Here is a 17,105-nt window from a genome sequence, read left to right as displayed (position 1 = left end):
GCACTGGTCCGAGTCTAAGGCAGCCCCTTCCCGGCCACGCCGCCTGCTCCTGGGCCTCGATTTTGTGGCTTCGCCGGAGAGTCTGCCACACCCCGGGACTGACAGGTCCAGCGCGGGGCTGCAACTCTGTTCGCGTCCCCCGCCCCATTCTCGTCCAGAGTCTCGCCAGTCTACAAAAGGTGCAACCTCACGCACATGCAGAGCACACAAATAAGGTCGGCAGCGCACCGCCGGGGAGGCTGCGAACAATGCTCCCGGCGGCCCGCGCCCGCCGGAGCGCGGCGCCCCGGGGGACAGGGGGCGCGGGCGGGGGCCGCGGCAGTGGACCAGCCGGCCCGGGCGCTGGACACCTTACTTCCTGCTTCCCCGCCCGCGGCCAGACCCAGCTCTGCGGAGGGATATCTCTCCCCTCCTCTGTCCCTCTCTTTCTCTTCCCCCGCCCTCCCCCCCTTTTTTTTTGCTTCTGCTCTCCCCCCCCCCCCCCGCCTTTCTCCTTTTGCAAGAAAATAATTTGACAGTCGATTTGCTGACAGGGGAGGAATTTGCATCCTGGATTAAAAAAAAAAAAAGGCCGAGAGGAGCTTGGGAACGGTTGCTAGGGGTGGGTAATGGGTGAAAAAAGGGGGGCGCCAGGGAGCGGATAAGGAGGGTTAAAGGAGTGGGCGAGGGTGGGGAGCAATGCAAAAGGTAAGGCCAGGTTACCGCGACTCGGCCCCGAGTGGGCTGCGGCCGGGGGAGGGGCGAGAGATACATATGTATTTCTGTCTCCCTAGCACACCCCCTTCCCTCTAAGCGATGGCTGAGAGGCGGTGCATGCAGATGGGGAGTAAGTTTCCTGAAGGGGAGGGTGGATGCACGCGCGCGGCCCCGCGCTGCAAATTTCCACCGGGAGGGAGAGTGGCTGGATGCGGAGAGTTTGGAGTTGCTTGCGGCGGAGGGCAGGAAGGGGAGCAGGGCCGGGAAACGGGGCTGGCGGGCGCTATATCTGGGAGTAAGTTTCCAGGATCAGGAGAGCCTGCACGCTTGCTCGCTAGTAAGTTTCTGGCCGGGGAGGGCGCCTGGGGAGGAGGAGAGGGAGGGGTGCCTGTATATAGAAGGGGGGGGAGGGGGGAGCAGATTTCCTGCGGGGAGGCTGAATGCTTATGGAGAGTAGATTTCCTGAAGGGAGGGTGGAGGCGTAGACGGACCGAGTAAGTTTCTTGCTAGGGTGGTGGCAGAGGTGGTGGGCTGGTGCTTTGGTAACCCAGAGCTTCCTACCCGGGGTGGGGGAGCACGCTGTTGGGGTGGGGGGGCGAAGGGCCAGGTTCTCTGCTGGGGAGAGGGGCTTGCATCTGGGGAGTATGTTTCCTGGCGGAGCGATATTTGTTTACAGGCTGAGGGCAGTACTGTAAGTGAGTAGCGCTTCGAGAAGGCGGCTCTGACATAAATTAATATTGAAATTACTCCGTCAGGTCTGCTCGTCCCCCATCTCATCCCCCAAGCGGAGACCGGTCTTCTTGTCGGATTGCCCATGCACTTGTTGCAGAAACAGCCAAGGTAGGCAAGAAGCTTATTAAGTTTCATTTAAAAAAAATTAGTTGGGGGATGCTCCGTGAGAAGACGGGGGAGGGGAAGCGAAAAGTGGGCGGGGGGGGGCAGAGAAAGAAAAGTCTCCCTCCACTTTACTTTCAGTATGTTAGCAGGGCCTTCTCTCTGCTTCCCTTCTTCCCTCTTCCCTCTCTGCGATGCACAGCATCCCAGCAAAGGGGGAGGGGTGAGGTGGGCGCTGTAATTGGCAGCCCTGGCTTAAAGGGTGGTGGTAGTAGGGCTTGCAGTTGAAGGTTGTGACGTTATAAAGCCTTCATTCTTCCAGGCAAGAAACCGCAGGACCCTAGGAATGGGTCTTTTGGGGTTTTTGACATGATGCATATGTGTGTGGTTACGCTCCTGTGGGCTCTTTGGGGGCTGGGTACTCCCCAGAAGTTAAAGTGGCCACCGGGATGGGAGAAATGTATAAGAGAGTAAACCTGCCCCTTCACTCCTCAACTTCAGTCCAGGAGACTGGGAAGTTACTGCCGGTGGTCTGAAGAAATAGATATTTAAAACAACACAAAACCACCCATTCACTGGCAGAGGCCGAGAGCACCTGGCGGATAGCCTCTGGCCAGCACTGGGCTGGAGCATGTGCGCCTGCCGTCCTTATAACCTAAGGACTTCTGGACCAGAAAATGACTTCTGGTTCCTCCGTGTGCCTTCTTCAACTGGCCTGTTAGAGCCAGCTTTGTGGAAAGTCTTCCCTACGCTAGATGCACCTTTGGCAAGTGAACATGTTGGTGTTGGAAGCGGGTTGCTAGCAGCGTGGCCCGGGCTGTCTTGAAAAGCGCATGGAAGTGATGCTTAAGAAGGAAGGATCCAGGGATGTCTGAAGAGTTATTTAAAACAACAACAAAAAATACTGGCTGTTGGCACTTTTTAGCAGGCCAAGGAACAGAGCTTTAAGAGAGGAGTTTTTAAGTTGTCCCAATTGGTATCCTTTTGCATCATTTACTGTTTCAAGAAAGTCATCTGGTGATGGAAAATGTGGGAATAACAAGCAGGAGTATTTAGTGCTGAACTAGTTAACCATCCTTCTTTGCTTCTCTGTGCCTCTTTTCCTGGTCCTCAGCCTGCTGGTTTCTGCAGAGTTCTTCTGAGTTGTAGGTCTTGGTTGTCAGGTACCTTTATTATGCTGGGCATTTTATTTCCTTATTTTCCTCTAATTGAACTATAATTGATTTACAGCATTGTATCAGTTTCAGGCATACAGCATAGTGATTTGATATTTTTATGCATTATGAAAGGACCCCCCCCCCACCATAAGTATGCTAGGAATTTTGACTTGGCCAGGATAATTTTAGTACCAGGGATTCAAACCCAGGCGTGTTCAGTAGGGTCAGGGAGTAAACACTAGGCAGTGTGTTAACTAAAGTTGGTTATGTTTTCTGCAGTTCTGTAGACAGGCTCAGTACTGGCAGGGGAAAAAAGCGGGTTTTAAAAAATGATCTTTTTACATGTTACTGATGAACAGTATTTTTTTTTTCCTTTCCTTCCTGTCATCAGATTTCCAGATTGAAAATTTGATATTTGGCAGCTTGAGAGTTGAGTTAGTTGGGAATTAAACATTATTGCCACTTATCAAATGTTCTTAACTAGGCATTAGTTAAACAAATTAGCTATTATTTTTCCCCTGCCGAAAATCAGTCTGGTTGATGTATATGCTGGGAAGGTAAACAAAATCTCTCTGTGTTTATCCCAGGGTAGTGGAGTTGTTTACATGTGTACCCTCGAAGCCAAGAGCAGTCGCTCAGTTGTTTTTTTTTTTTTTTAAATATATTTATGAGATGTATTTTATTGTCTTGCTTTGGCCATTAATCAAGTCCCAGTAGCTTTTTTTTTTCCCTCTTCTGCAGAGAATGTTCTTATGGTAATAAAGGTTTGAAGGCCCATGAATCATAATTCGTTCTTTTAAAAATATTGTCAGGATTTGATTTATAGGAATTGATACTGGGAGTGACACACCTCTTTGGGCTCCGCCCTTGTAGGCATGTCCATTTTCGCCAAAGAATTGTTCAAGAAGCCGGCTTGACACCTCAAAAAAAGAGCGTTTCCCTTCTGCTTTATGGGCATTGAGAAGATTAATTTTGCAGGTTCCATAGTAAGCCTGGGTCTTTTCACAGCTTGGTAAGCGGGCTTCCACATAGCAGGCATGTGTTAATATCACATAGCATTTATGTGAGCTTACTGTGAAAACAGTTGTTCTATGAACTGTGCGGAAAGTACTCAATTTTGCCTCCTTTAACCCACTTGGGCCTGTGGTTTTTGTTGAGGTGGGCGCTTTAATTGTAAAAGAGGAGACAGACTGTAAGTGTTCTCTGCTTGCTTATATAATAAAATGTGTGATCCTAAAAACAAAGCTTATTTAAAATATTCTTTTTCTCCTGCTCTGATGGGTGGGTTGGTCATAATTCAAATGCATCGGGCTTTTTTGGAAAGTATGAGGCTTCTCCATAAAGTTGATTAATCAGAAAACGTTAAAATTGTCTCGTGTTCAGCCATAGGCTCCGTTTACAGGATTTGTAAAGTGACAAAGAACTTTTAGGTGGTTTGAGTCTCAAGGCAGGGGGACAACATCACTGGATGGGAAAGTGGGGAGTATACCAGGGGCTAGCCCCTTCTGCGCTTCAGATTTTTTAATCTTAAAAAAAAAAAAATGCACATTTGATCTGTGAGTTCCATGTGTGCCTCTGAAATTCTGTGACTCGGTCTTGCGGAGAGAGGTCTCAAGAGATCCCCACAGTCTGTCTCTTCCTGGGCCAACGGCCAAATTGCCTCATGGACTTGGGTGAGTTGATTAACTTCTCTTTTTGTCTTCTCATGGAGAGAGTGGATTTGTACCGTGGTTTTCCACAAAGGATTCTTGAGTGGCCCTGTAATCTTGACTGTCAAACGCAAAGAAATACTTAGGAAAATCTGCCGCCGTCTTGGGGGGAGAAAAACGTGGTTGAGTCCCAATTATACGTGCTAATAGAGAGTGGGGCACATAATCCCTGGCTCCAAAAATAATTTCAGTTCATCTTGGAAGTTTCCCCTCCAGCCAGCTGGTTCACCTGCCTAATTATGCCTGGTCAAGTCTAAGGTTAATTGAGCTGTTATTCCCAGGCAGCAGGAGGAGGGAGTCTCAGGAGGAGTGGGAGACCAGAAAGCCTGGTGTGGCTTTTTTCCTCTTTCTGTGGAGAATTCACACGTGGGTAATTGGGATTTGGTTGTATATTTGTGATAAGGTTCATAATATGATACTGTATTATAGTCACTTCTGGGGTATCATGTATTTCACCATGGGCACTTCTTTTGGGGGGGAAATACTCTTGGTGTTTTTATTAACTTAGAACAATGACATGAAAAGTAGGGATCCAGACAAGTGGTTTAGACCCCAGGCAGTACAGATGGGTGCTGACTGGCCTGCTCTAAAAGCAGTTGAATTCAGCTCAGTTTTATTTCCAGCCTCACAAAATTGTGTGATTTAGGGAGGAGAATCAGCTGGAATCTTGCGGATTAATAACATTTCTGAATTTGGGAGTTCCCATTGTGGCTCAGCAGAAATGAACCTGGCTAGTATCCATGAAGATGCGGGTTTGATCCCTGGCTTTGCTCAGTAGGTTAAGGATCCAGTGTTACCGTGAACTGTGGTATAGGCTGCAGGCTCAGCTTGGATCTGGCATTGCTGTGGCTGTGATGTAGGCCGGCAGCTGTAGCTCTGATTTGATCCCTAGCCTGGGATCTTCTGTAGGCCGAGAGAAAATAAGAAAGCAAAAAAAAAAAAAAAAAAAAAAAATTCTGAATTTGCACGTTGGAGGGGATCCAGTGAAATCAAGGGGAAACTAAGACAGTTGTTTTCTTTCATGGGGAGGGGGAGAGACAAGCAGCTGCCAGATATTGGCACTTTTTTTTTGGTCTTTTTGTCCTTTTAGGGCTGCACCAGTGGCACATGGAGGTTCCCAGACTAGGCGTCTCATCAGAGCTGTAGCCACTGGCCTACACCAGAGCCACAGCAACGCCAGATCCAAGCCTCGTCTGTGACCTACACCACAGCTCATGGCAAAACTGGATCCTCAGTCCACTGAGTGAGGCCAGGGATCAAACCCACAACCTCATGGTTCCTAGTCGGACTCGTTTCCGATGCACCATGACGGGAACTCCATGGTACTTTTTTTTAAATCAAGAATACTCTGGCATCTTAAGGAATAATGTACTTCTGGTAACATGATTTTGACCCCATGACTCTCTTAACAAACAAAGAAAATACACAACAAAAAGCCTCTGTGATGTTTTGTAAAGATTTTTAAATTCTCAGGGCAACTGCTTGTAGGGTCTTCTGGATCATTTGGGTTTTTTGAAGAAACATGATTTTTTTCCTCATAGGAGACAACAAGCTGGGGATGGCTGGGATATGCTGAGATACTGGGCTGTTGGTTCAGCAGCATTAAAAGATTTTTTTTTTTTTTTGGATAGAGCAGAAGGGGAAAAAGAACCCATGTGCCTAAATGGCAATGATAACTCGGGGCTCCATAGGAGGTTGACAGTTATTTTCACGGATCTGGTTTATTCATGTGTACATTTGGCAGCTACTTATTGAGCACCTACTAATTGCTAAGCACTGTGTTAATGATCTAGGTATACATTGATAATAAAGAGATGTAGTCATCGTTCTCTGCCCATCCCCCACTCCACCACTGAGCCTCCAGTCCAGAGAGGAGGCAGACATGTCAAGAAATATATATTGCAAAACGGGATAAATGCTCTGATGAAACCACAGGGAGCAGTGACCCGGCCTTAACTTAGTCAAAGGAGCCTAGAGAAGCCTCTCTGAGGATTGGGGGTAGAAGACAGAGATGGAGGAGAGCCTGTGGGGAAGGTCTTTGGCCTTGGGTCGGGGGGGACCAAAAGGAGGCACAGGTGGATGAGGGGGGAGTGGGAGAGGGCAGCATGAAAGGACAATGCAGGACTTGGGGCCTTGGAAAAGTTTGGGTGTCATTGGAAGGTAGTGGGAAGCCATTGACAGTTTGCAGTGGAAAGTGACACCCCCTAACTGGTGTTTAAAAGGAATGGGCAAGTGTGGAACTGGAGAGGGCAGTAAAAAGGTGTTTGGAGCAGGTGAGGAGGTGACAGGAGGTGAATGGAGGGGGGCAGGTGGGTGTGAGATGCACATAAGAGGTGGCGTGGGCAGGGCTTGCTGATGGATTTGGTGCAGGGTGGGAAGGAGGACTCTAATTACTGAAGTTTGGCTGGAGCAGTTGGGCAGACGTGGGTGATGCCCTTTGCTGAGATGGGGGGAGTGGGAAAGTCTCCGGGAGCAGAGTCGCCATTTTAGTTTGGACACTATGAAGTTTGATGCCTCTTAGAGTCAGGATGGAGATGTCCAGCTTGCAGTTTGATAGAGTGTCCAGAGATCAAAATGGGTGACCCATCAGCCTAAGCTGTAGTATTGAAACCCAGGAGACTGGTTGGGTGCACTAAGGAGTCTGCAGAGAGAAGAAAAGGCTGTGTGTGTGTGTGTGTGTGTGTGTGTGTGTGTTAGAATGGAGGCGTGTTAAATGTTTCACGAGGTTAAAGCCAAAAGAGTCACCAGTGGAGTTGGCAAAATGGAAGCCATTGCCGATCTTCAAAGCACAGTTTGAGTGGAGCAGTGGATTGGCCGGGAGCAAGATTGGAGGGGGATTGGAAGTGAAGAACGGTGAACAGCGGTGTATGGACAACGTTTTGGCAAAGTTTGACTGTGACGGGGGTGGGGTCCAGAGAAATGGAGGGGAGCTAGAATGACACGTGTGTAAAGAGAAAGGTTTTTGAGGGGCTGCTGCTGGTGTATTTGTGTGATGATGGGAAAGATCAACGAAGAGGGAGTGTTTTGTCAAGAGCAATGGGTTGAGTCAGCTGAGAAAAGCCCTTGAGAAGGTCTGTGGGGAAGATCTGGCCTTGGCCGGGAGAGTGGATCCCTGGCCGGGAACTTACGCATGTCCATCCGAAAAGAAAAAAAAAAATTATCAAGAAACAGGAAGGGGCAGGTGAAGGAGGGAAAGGTAGGGAGCTGTGCTGCAGCAGCCATGTGCTCTGTCTGTCCACAAAGAGGCCACCCTGTCCTTGGGTAGGGGTTTGGGCTCAGGACTTTACACTAGCCAGAGATGGCAAGGGTTAAGACTGCATCAGAAAATTGTACTGCATTTTTCTGAACATTTGACTGCATTACTGAGCAGTACAAGGGAAAGACAGGATTCTTTTGCTTGGGGAAAGGAGTCTTCGGTTAAAGTGATTTGGGCCTCACAGTGTCAGATTTATTTGAAAACTACGATTGGGAAAAGACATCTGTGATTTCCAGCTCTGTGCAGAAGTTGGTGGGCACTGTGTCATATGTTTGAGCAGGAAAAAATAAAAGGCGAAAGGACTGCTGCTTCTTCAGGCAGCCTTTCACAAAAAAATGTGCCATAGACTGGCCTGTCCGCCCCTGGTGGCCCCGAGGATGGGGTCTGTATGGCAGGTGCCGGGGTGAAGAGAGAGTCTGAAGACCTGGGTTGGGGTCCAGCTCTGTCGTCAGGCTCTGGACAAGTCAGCCTCCGAGTCTGTCTCCGCATCTGTAAGAAAGAAGGTGATACCATCTGTCGCCTCTTCTCTGAGAGTTGTGAGGATGGAATCAGATAATGTAAGCAACGTGCTATGTAAACTGTAAGCGGCGTCGCACACAGGCAGCCGCGAGGTGCAGTGATCTTCAGCCGGATCTCCTTTTCAGATGTGAAACATGACAACCAATGAAAACCTTCCCTCCATTCCCCAAAGCTTCTACGAAAAAGCCGGTTCACCGTGCCCACTCTCACACTTGTTCCCTCCTGGTAGCCACTTTCTGTTTGAGGTTTTCAAGTCCTCTGTGATTTCTTTTAGTGAAACTGCTCTTACTGCCGGAAGGCTGGCATCAGAAAGGCTGGCTGTGAAATGCCAGTCTGTATGGGTTCACGCTCTGATTCCATATATAAAATCTGAGACCTGCCCACCCCAAGGGCCAAATGAACTTGACTTGTGAACTGTGTGCCGAGGGAAGCTTGAACCCACCCAAGAACCCCAACTGTGGTCCAGGGGCGTTAGTAGTGATTCACTTGCCTTCTGAGTTTGTTTTGCAAATGAGGACTGTTCTATAAAGCTGAGTCTACCTAAAAACAGTCCTTAGCCCTTAGTTTTACCGTGTGCGCTGGAGAGTCCTTTCTAGTTTTAAAAAGCATCCAGTGCCTTGTACCAGTCACACTTCTGGCCTCTACCTAGGAGGGTGAGGCGTTATTTATTTCTTTTAAAATGTCTTTTAATTATGAAAAAAAAAAAAAAAAGCACACAGAGGCAGACAGACTAGTGTAATGAACTCCATTATACCCATCACCTAGATTCAGCAGTTAGTGAGATTTTGCACATCGATGGCTAAAGGGACTTCTTCCTGTATTTGTATAATAAACACAAGTTGCCAGTTTTGAGAGATCAGTGGAACCGAAATCAGTTTGGTTTCATAGAGGGGGAAAATAACGAAAAATCAGAGAGGGAGGAAATGGATGACGTCATTGTAATAACTAGTGTTTACCTAGCATTTTATAGGTCCACAGCCTCTTGGGCATGTCTTATTTTAACTGTCTTGCAACAACTATAGGAGGAAGATATTATTTTCACTTTATGGATAAGGAAAGTGAGGCTCAAGAAGTAAAATTGAAAAAATATAAATAACTGATTAACCCAGAGTCACATGTCCAGCCAGCATTCGGAGCCCTAGTTTAATGCCAGAATTTGAATGGTCTCCAAATGTTGTGCATTCTCCTGCAGATAATGCTATATAGTCTTAAATGGGAGATGTAGTACCGAATACTTGCAAAGGATCATGGAAACCAAGATGATCTGGGAATCTGGGGCTTAGAATTCCAGTGACCTTAGTTGGAAATACTCAAATGATTTAAGCATGTTTTGGGCATTACACTTTTCAAAAAACTTGAATTGTCTGGCTCATTCTGGTGCACGCGGCTTTAAGGCTGCCTCGTAATTAAACCAAAAACTTGACTTTAACAGATTTAGTGGCTATTCTCCACCAGCCTCCTACCCACCCTGTCCCTTCTGTGGACCCCCTCCGTGATCCTTTCTAGAGTGTGTGGCCTTAGTCTCCAGGCTCTGGCTCTGAACACACTGGGCTCTGACCAGCTTGCTCTCCTAAGAGCCCTGAGAAGCTTCCTGAGGGCCCCTAGAGTTCTTTGTCTGCTCTGAGAGCCTCTCCTCATCTTTGCAAAACTGCTTCCCATCCACCTTCTTTGAAAGATTTTTTTAAAAGGAAAAGGGGGAAAAAATGGAGTCCGATGCCCAAGGAGTTGTAATAGGATTGTTGAGTTCCCTCTGTTGTCATCACAGTGGAAGATACCAAACTCCCTTAAAATTCAACCGAAGGCTGCCTGTAATGAGCTGACTCTCAAGTGCTGGGACTTGTTCACTTTTCTCTTTTAATTGGGTGAACACATGTGAGCTAAGGGGTTTTCGTGGGGAGCCACGGAAGGTAAGGACATTCAGTGGCCTCTTTCCTTTTGAAGAGCTCGAGCTTCGTTATAGGCCAGTGTAGAATTCAAGCGGTTTCACGGTGCAGATGCTCATGCCTGAGGTCTTCCCTGTGGGCTCTGTGTGTCTGGTCGTGGGCCAGACTGTGGGGGGCGGGTGGGGTCCTGCAGCCCTTAGCTTGGAGGGCTGCTGTCATCCTGACCACTGGGCTCTTACACTCCTAGACTGCCCTGGAGAGGGCAGAACTGGGTCATCCCTCAATTTTGCACCCCCAGCACCTAGCACAGAGCCCGGCGCTGGTTAGTACAATAGACGTGCTTACTAATATAAGAATCAGCGGCTTTGTTGTTCGGGTTTTGCCTCTCATTCTCTCCCCACTGGTTCTTGTTGGAGGCAGAAATTCAGGCCTCTCGGCCACCAGGGTCAGCTCTTGCAGCCGCTGATGGAGACCAGACTAGAGCAATGTTTCCTTCCCCCTCGCCTTTCTGGCCTGGCAGCCTTTAGCTGGGGTTGGTTGAACTGAGCTCTCAAATGCAAATGTGGCCCCATCCCCCATCTCTTTTAATAAGTGACATTTTGTTAAATCAGTTATTCAAGGCCTTATCTATATTTCTGTCTGTGCTGGCTTAGTCAAAATAGGAAAGAGTGAATATTAGATTTCTCCCCCCCCTTCCCTCCCCTTTGAGCAACTCTACGTAAGATTTCTGATAGGGGAGGGTGATGTGTCCTTGAAGAAGTAAATGCTGCCTGCAGAAAAAATGTGGAGGGCTTTGACTTGTAGCGAATGCTGTTTTTCAGCAGCTGTGATTTTTCCATTTTTCTTTTTCTTTCTGTTTTGATTAGTGGAACTCATTGTGCTCCGGGGTTGGGATTGCGTTGGGGGAGGGCGCGGAGGGAACAGCATTTACCAGGAGAGCTGGAGTTGGGGAGGAGGAAGGAGAGAAGGGATTTATTGAAAATATATGTCTACTTCTGCTATGATAAAGCAGCAGGCATGTAAAAATGCAACCGGGAAATCATTATTGTGGTAATATAGGCAGAGCTCGGCTTTCTCATTAACGGAGCTTAGCGCTTAGCCCACGTGGAGGAGGGGGCTGCCGGGCTGCTTTGAGAGTTGGGGTATTCAATAATAGCAGAAACTCAGGGGATTGGCCCCATCCCCCCTCTCCCCCTCCAGCTGCCTTCTCCTTTCTTTCTCCAGTTTGTAACCTTTTCAAAGCTGCTTGTTGGATTTCGTGGTCTCCTTCCTCACCCCTGCCACCCCAAAATGCTGCGGGAATGGTTTCATTTTTCAAGTTAGAGGAAATTCAAATACATTTTCTCTTGGGAACTCGAGATTTCTGGCAACACATTGCAAGATTGTACTCCTCGCATCCCAGGGGGCACCACCCAGAGCCAATTTGGGGGACCCCGGCGTTTGCCTGTGCACGTAGGGTACCCAGTGAGAGTTCCACACGGCTTTAGGAGCAGCCACTGCGTATAGAGAGCTTACTGTGTGCCTGACCTCGTGCAGGTGTATTAGTCATTTCATCCCCACAACAGCGGCAGAAGGCAGATGTGATGCCTACTTTACACTTGAGGAAACTGTGGCTCCTGCCATTTCAGCAACTCTTTTAAAGACATTCAGTTGCTGTGTTGCCCAACTGGTCTCCAGACCCAGGACAAACTCCAAAAACTGACTCCTGATAATTAGGCTGTGCTGCCTTTAAAAATTGGCTAGTCACCTTCCTTGTATAGGCCTCTGGAGTCTTGGAACCTGGGGAGAGTAGAACCCCCACAAGACCTGCCGATGACAGTTAAGGGTAGAGTGCTCAGGGCCTTCATGAAAACCCTTCCTGAGCTGCTGGACAGAGCTGTCATTCTAAGGAAGGTCAAGGTTAGAGGCTCACGTCTTTGTTAGAAGAGGTGAGTGCCTTGCCCCCCATCCCTGCCAGGCTCTGGTCCTTTTGCCGACAACTTACTTGTTTTTAGCAAGCATTTATCCTGAAGTGCTGGGATTGTACCAGTGGCTGGAAACACGAGGACAAGTAAGAGAAGGCACACAGTCTAGTAGAGGACTGACTGTTATGAGAACACAGCAATACGATATTCAGTCCTTTCTGCCTAGAAAATACAAAACCCTAGAAAAAGTAAGTGGTACATGCGTGGGTGGGTTGTATGGGTTGGGGGGGTGCTTACAGGTAGACAAGGGGGAGGGCACAGCCAATAGCCTGGTGAGTATAGGAAGCCACCCCCAGTCTGGCCTTACTGCAGCACCACTGCAACTTCAAGGCCTACCTGTCTAATTTCATTTTCCATCGCCCTCAGTTGAATGCTCTAGAACGATGCTGTCCAGCATGGTAGCCATGAGCTGTTCATGGGTAGTTTAATTTAAATTAATTTAGAAGTAGGAGTTCCTGTTATGGTTTAGCGGGCTCTCCGACTGAGTGGCTCATCCAGTGTTGTCTCTGTGAGGATGTGGGTTTGATCCCTGGCCTCGCTCAGTGGGTTAAGGATCTGGCATTGCCACAAGCTGCCGTGTAGGTTGCAGACGCGGCTTGGATCTGGCGTTGCTGTAGCTGTGGTGTAGGCTGGTAGCTGCAGCTCCGATTCAACCCCTAGCTCAGGAACTTCCATATGCCTAAGGTGTGGTCATAAAAAGAAAAAAAGAAAAAGGAAAAAAAAAACAGGAAAAAAAGTAAATAGAATGAAAAACTCAGTTTCCCAATTGCACTAGCCGTATATCAAGTGCTTAATAGCCACATGTGGCTAGCGGCTGGCATATTGGAGAGTGTATGTGTAGAACATTTCCATTAGTGCAGAAAGTTCTATCAGCGCTATTCATGAACTTTATTCTGAGGTTTCTTCTGCATGGAATGTTCCCTCCATAGCCTCTCCCACTTCCTCCAGAGGCCTTCCCTACACACCCAGGTTCCACTGTCCTTCTGGATTGCATTGCTTCATTTTTGTGTTTGTCTCCACAACAGACTTTCAGCTTCTTTAAGGTGTGAACTGGCTCTTGTTCATCTGTGTCATGTCTTGTTTATCACTGTGTCCTCAGGAACTAGCTGGGCCCCGGCCCATAGGAAGCTCTCAGTAACAGTTGCAGGCTGGACAAGTAGGCAAGGGATTGGGCAGCGGGGATCCGATTCCACGTTATGGAGCTTGATCTTGACCTGGAGGCAGTGGGGGAGTCACTGAAGGGGTTCGAGTTGAGGAGGAATTTTGAGGGAATGGGGTCAAGTAAGGGTTGTGTCATTAGAAAGATTATTCTGAGGTTATGGAATATGGAGGACAGGCTGGAGAGGCCGAGCCTTCTGGCCGGGAGATCGGTTAGGAAAGTGTTGGAAACGCAGGGGCAAGAGGGCTAAGGGTCTGGACTTCGTAGGCGTGGCAGGGATGTTGAAAGAGCTACATCACAGTCTTGCCCAGTCAGGGCCTCCTACCATTGCTCTCTCCGTTTTTAGATGGTCTTTTCCATTTCTAAAGGAAACTACAAAAAGAATCCCCTTTCACTTCTGGGCCCCTCAACCCCTTTCCCCTTGAGGCCCAGGGCCGTGTACTCTGAAACCCTCCCAGGTCCACTCTCTGCTTTGTTGGTGGCTTCCCTCTCCCCACATCACCCTCCCTCCCTGTGCTCACCTGTTGGATTCTCTCCTGGGAACCTCTGGCTTTCTGGTGACCCATGTCTCAACCTTTATGATCAGATCTGAGCAGAAGGTGGAGCACAGAGGCTGCGGTTTCAGGCTTCTGTCTTTGCAACCCATGCCAGCTTCTTTTCCAAGGACACTTTTAGGGGCTTAAATTTAAGAAGCCTGTAGAGGGTTTTGAAAAGGAGTCTGGGATGCAACTGAGATCAATCCAGTCTGTTTGGGATAGTTAAGAAGAGAAGCATAAGAGGAATCTTTTCTTTAGGAAAGTGAGGCTGTGTGCTCCAACCATGGAGAACTCATGGTGTCATTGGTACCTCCTCATTGGGGTTAGGATGGATGCATTTCAGAGCATAACAGCTACGTAATAAGTGGATGCATATCGCCGTTGAATCATTACCTCATTTAATCCTCAGAGTGATTCCATGAAGAAGGCAATATTGTCCCCATTACACAGGTAAGGAAATGGAGGCACCAAGGGATGAAGTGCTTGGGCCCAAATATGCTCTCAGCTCTGCTTTATGGGATGTAGGGGAATGGAACCATTGGTGGCCAGACCTTTGACCAGAGCCGGAGTGGCTTTCATGACCTTGGAAAAGTCACTTCACCTTCTTAAACCTCCATTTCCTAGGGGTAGTCACATCTACTTGGATGGGTCCTTGGGAAGATTAATGGCAGAATGTACATGAAAATCAGCATCTCGTCAGCAGAGGGTAACATGTATTCGTGGAATGGTTGTCCATAGTCTTGTTGAGCAGACTCTTGGCCCATCCCCTTTCTGTGGTCAGAATGTCAGGGCTCAGATTTACAATTGTTCTCCTGCTTTTACAGTCTGGAGAAGACATGATTCAAAGCTTCATTGGCGCTAAGACTTTTTCACTGAAATTGTGTTAAGTGGCAAGTGAAAGCAGTTCATAAAACTTTCTTTTGGAGCAGGAGACTACAAATAGTACATGGTGACCATAGGGAATTCAGAAGATATTGACAGATCTAAGGAAGAAAATAAAAATTGTTTTTAATTCCTTCCTGTTAATATTTTAATAATTTCCATCCACTATGTTTTTGAGGCAGTGTGCTCTGGTGATTAAGAGTATAAATTCTAGAGTCAGACAGCCAGGATCCTTCACTAGCTGGAAATAATAACAACTTGTAGGGCTGGGGGAGAGGAAGTGAGATGATACACATAAAACATTTGGGGCTGTGCCTGGCAGATAGTAAATTCTCAAGAAAGGTTAGCTATGATATTGTGCTTTAAAAATTGTATTGGGGTTATTTTACATACACTAATAGCTTGCTCATTAAATATTCTTGGGGAACATTTCTTTCTGAAATCGTTGTTTAGTGTCTTCTTATCTGGATTCTATGTTTAATAAATACTTAATGGAGCACCTACTGTGCACCAGGCACTGGGTCCCCTAATTTATTTAACTAGTCCTTAGAGATTGAGCTTGTTTATCATTTTTGATTATTATAAGTGATGCTTTGACGGACATCCTTGTAGTAAATAGATCTTTGATCACATCTCAGATTATTCTTTTAGGATAAATTCCTGGAAAGGAGAATTACTCTGTTAAAGAGAGTGGGCATGTTCTTAAGGTTCATGATAGCAATTCCTAATTGTTCTTCACACAGTTTTAAAATTAATTTTCATTTGAACTACCAGCAAATGGGAGTACCTACCTCACTCCATCACCCTAATATTATTGTATTTCAAAAAATGGTCATTCTTGTATAGCATGGATTAGTCTAAACAATATTTGTTAATTCTCCAGGGCTTAGTTTTTTTCTTGCTGCAAAGTGGAGGACAAATGTTTCTTGCTTGATGACTGTTGTTTGTTAATTTAGCAAGTTCTTTGGATTTCTGTTGTGGAAAGACCATGCAGATGACCTGAATTACTCTGAGAAGCGATTCTTTCTTCTGAGTTAGTATTTCCTCCTGCTTATCGAGAAAGGAGGCTTTAGGAGTGCTTCCTTTCACCTAAGCTGGCATGAATGAGCAGTCATTCCGTGCCCAGGGGCACAGGGTGTGTCAGGTAGCTGGTCTGTAATCAGCAAACAGCATTCTTAGAATAAGTATTGCTAATAATTGATTGCAGAAATGCAGAGTCTCAGTCCAATATTCAAGAATTTATTCTTATTGAAACTTTATGAGAAAATGAAGGCTACTTTCACCTCCTGCAAGTATAGGAAAACACTGTCTAGTGTTATATGAAACCAAATATTGAGAAAAAGAGTTGTCCCACTGAAAATATCAAGTATAAAAAAATGAAAACCAGTCCTCATTCCATGGTCTAGATAGAACCTGTGTTTTATTTATTTATTTATTTATTTAATTTTATTTTTTTTGCTTTTTAGGGCCACACCTGTGGCATATGGAGGTCCCCAGGCTAGGAGTCAAATCAGAGCTACAGCTGCTGGCTTTCGCCACAGCCACAGCAATGCCAGATCTGAGCCACGTCTGCAACCTACACCACAGCTCACGGCAATACTGGATCCTCAACCCACTTAGAACCCGAAACTTCATGATTCCTAGTTGGATTTGTTTCCTCTGTGCCACAATGGGAACTCCAGAACCTCTGTTTTAAAAAGTGGAGTTTTGGAGTTCCTGTCGTGGCGAAGTGGTTAGCGAATCTGACTAGGAACCATGAGGTTGCGGGTTCGGTCCCTGCCCTTGCTCAGTGGGTTAATGATCCAGCGTTGCCGTGAGCTGTGGTGTAGGTTGCAGACGCGGCTCGGATCCCGCGTTGCTGTGGCTCTGGCGTAGGCCGGTGGCTACAGCTCCGATTCGACCCCTAGCCTGGGAACCTCCATATGCCACAGGAGCGGCCCAAAGAAATAGCAAAAAGACAAAAAAAAAAAAAAAGTGGAGTTTCTCTCTAGTATTTTTTCAATATATATCTTTGCATAGTTGGATGCTTTGTGTGATTTAGTGGGTTTTTTTTGTCTTATTACAGTTGTGCCTGCGACATATGGAAGTTTCTGGGCTGGAGCTACAGCTGCCAGCCTATGCCACAGCCTTGGCAACACTGGATCCTAACTGCTTCTGTGACCTATGCAACAGCTTGTGCCAATGCTGCAAGGCCAGGGATCCAACCTGCATCCTCATGGATACTAGTCAGGTTCTTAACCTGCTGAGCCACAATGAGAACTACCCTAAATTAATACTTTAACCATTTGCTGGACAATTCAAGCTCCTTAAATCACTTAAATTCCTATACCTTCTTTGACCTGCCTTTTGATGTCTTGTCGTGGTTTAACTCTTCTAAAAAATTTTTTTTTTTTTTCTTTTTAGGGCTGTGTCTGAGGCACCTGGTGGGTCCCAGGCTAGGGGTCTAATCGGAGCTGCAGTTGCTGGCCTATACCACAGCCACAGCAACACCAGATCTGAGTCATGTCTGC

General features: G+C 47.0%; 1 protein-coding gene across 16 annotated transcripts in view; it reads left to right on the top strand.

Moving 5' to 3' along the window:
* The first annotated feature begins 502 nt into the window (after positions 1-502).
* The window catches only part of TRERF1 (transcriptional regulating factor 1), a 219,713-nt gene continuing 203,110 nt past the window's right edge, over positions 503-17,105 (top strand). For 7 of the 16 annotated variants that reach the window (XM_047796754.1, XM_047796752.1, XM_047796750.1 and 4 more), the window contains exons 1-2: positions 585-1,033; positions 1,452-1,536. The gene's annotated coding sequence lies outside the window, so the exon portion shown is untranslated. Of the gene's footprint in view, positions 1,034-1,115; positions 1,191-1,451; positions 1,537-17,105 lie in introns of those variants that run through there. The other 9 variants (XM_047796747.1, XM_047796741.1, XM_047796746.1 and 6 more) reach the window with 5 other exon arrangements.

This window comes from Phacochoerus africanus, chromosome 9, assembly GCF_016906955.1.
Source record: "Phacochoerus africanus isolate WHEZ1 chromosome 9, ROS_Pafr_v1, whole genome shotgun sequence".
In the NCBI taxonomy this organism is placed as follows: Eukaryota; Metazoa; Chordata; class Mammalia; order Artiodactyla; family Suidae; genus Phacochoerus; species Phacochoerus africanus.
Note: the sequence above shows the minus strand (reverse complement) of the source record. Positions and strands in the feature narration are given on the sequence as shown.